The following is a 2,766-nucleotide window of genomic DNA, read 5'->3' on the forward strand; positions in this document are numbered from 1 at the left end:
AATTAACAAAATTTCGGTGTCAACACAAATCTCTAACAAGTTTGGAATAATAATTTTAACAACTCATTTGAAGGCTCAAACTAGCTCAAATATTCATAGTTCTTACAAAGATTAGCTCAAACATATCAAAATCTAACTATACTTGGATCAATTTCACCCTTAAGCCCTAGGACGTGATATCAAATATTTGTTTCGAATTTTAGGATTAGCATAGATTAGAACAAGAGGGTTGTCAGGAATAATATAATTTCCCTCAAGAAATATACTCGGTGACTATCTAGCCTAAAAAGCACTAATCTTTGCTAACCTCAAGGGAAAAAGCTAGAGGAAAGGGAATTTTCATCATCCAATTGTGCTTAGAAAACATTTTAATTTGTTACCTTAAACAATTACTCCATGTTTTGCATACCACACTCTCACTCTCCCGAAAGAAATTAATTAAAATTTGTGGTTTTTTTGGCAGTTAGAAAAAAGATCTTATTGGCTGTCTTTTTTCACTTGTATTGATTGTATGTTTCTTTCATTAGTCTCATAGTAACAGCCTGACATCAACGAATGTAATGCACTACTTAAAGACCAAAATAATATAAAACATTACAATTAATGATGCTAATTAGTAACTAGTCACGCAAATAAACCAAACAAAAAAAGAGGGACAACTTAGAAGACTAGTCAAATAGAAGTGGAATCCTAGGCTATACTTCATTTATATTAGCATGGTGTAAGCAAAAGTTATCTATAATTAATAGCAAAACAAATTTTCTTATGTAGCTGGCTACATGGTATGGTCGGGGTTACTTTATCGGTATTTCGGTGTGTGTCAGCAAATTAGCAATAACAATATTTTTTTCCCAATCAATGAGATTTTGTCTTAGTATAGTGTTATGCTAATTTAAAACTTACATACGAAGTACTTTTTTCAAGTACAAGTAATTTCCGAAGAAGTTTGTATCCTATAATGCATGTTTGCCAATATATTTTCAATATAACTAATTTACATAAATTTATTTAAATGAAAATTAGATGAATAAAACTTACTTAAACTCAACCTATCGAGTGGCAGTACGGCACAAATCATTTGTAAGGAAGGTATGAATTTATTTCATTTCACTACCTTTTCATTTTTAACAAAAATATCAAGTGGCACGAAGATACTACTAGATTGGGTTATGCTTATGCTCGGCCCAAACAAAAAATGGGTTGGGTAAGTCCAATAGCTCGGTTACCATAGCAGGCCATTTAATAGTTGGGCTAGACATGGTTTTTTAAGAGTGTATATATTCTTCAACCAGCAAAGAGCAGAGTTTTGAGTTGGTGGACCAACAATCAACTAGCCTAATATTTGAATTTTCGGTAATCATTTACCATAATCATCACGTCTTCTTTTTTCTACGAGAGAAGAATATTACTCCGTAACATATTCATTAACGAATATCCATACAATATTTACAACAATAATAATATAGATTTGTAAATCACAAACTTAAAGAAATTTTTACAATAAAAACTATAACTATTTTGCATATATGGCATATCTCACACTCCATAGCTTCAAACTTGACACGAGAGATTTTTGATATTTTCGCATATTTCCAAGTAGTGACCTTCGCAATCTATGCTGATGTGTTAAGTTGTAGAGTTGATAACAAATCCTATACCTATATAAATCCAAATCATCTTCCCAAGGTCTAAGAAACTTGGGAAAGATTCTATTAAAAAAAAAAAAAAACCGAATTAAATTAAAGAAAAAGGGTCGGAAATAGTATAATTTTCGAAAAAAACTACTATTTCTGGCCTAAACGACTAAGAAAACTAAAACCCTAAAAGAGGAGAGTGAAGAGATTTATCTTAACTTTTTGTGCATAAACCTATATTAATCATCACTTTGAGGATTTTACAGTTATTTATTTTCATTATTGCTTTATGTTTTAATGAGAGAAAAATGTTACGGTATATTAGAAAGATTTGATATTAATTGATTTGATTCGGTTAAGATATTTACTTGGCAAAGATAGGCTAGGTAATATTCTAAAGATACTTGCCATATTTATCTTGTGTTGCTCAATATTTTTCGGCCAAGAGTCATGAATGAAAGCTAAGCCATATATTCTTGATTGATATTTCACATAGTATCACAGCCATAATTTTAATTTTCTTGAAGATAATCTATAACAATGGTAGGTGAAACACCACTGCCGCCACCTCCACCACCTTTAAAAATTGAACCAGACTCCTCGTTCTACCTAGGATCGCAAGACCGACCAAGAGACTTTATAACCCCACCTTGCCTAAAGAGTGATAACTATGACGATTGGGCAGCCGATATTCGTATGGCATTGGAAGTAAGGCGGAAATATGAATTTCTGGATGGCACCACAACAGGTCCAATCCCTCCCTGTACATAAATGGATTGGAACACCATTAATGCCAATGTTAGTTTTGTGGATAACCAACACCATTGATCCGGAGGTCAAGTCCACCTTAACTAAATACCGAGAAGCCAAGAAGCTATGGGATCATCTTCAACAGTGATTTGCTTTGGTTAATGGTCCACGCATTCATCAATTGAAGTCCTCGATTGCGCGGTGCGAACAAACAAAATCGATATCTGTTTCAACATACCATGGTCAATTGAATGCACTATGGGAAGAGCTTTTTCGTCATGAACCAATAATTACATGCTCGTGCTGCTCAAAGTGTAATGTTGGTGAGTTACACGCTCAAAGACGAGAGACAACTAAACTCCATGAATTTTTAATGGGATTA

This window comes from Chenopodium album, chromosome 26 (genome assembly GCF_948465745.1).
Source record: "Chenopodium album chromosome 26, dcCheAlbu1.1, whole genome shotgun sequence".
Classification (NCBI taxonomy): Eukaryota; Viridiplantae; Streptophyta; class Magnoliopsida; order Caryophyllales; family Amaranthaceae; genus Chenopodium; species Chenopodium album.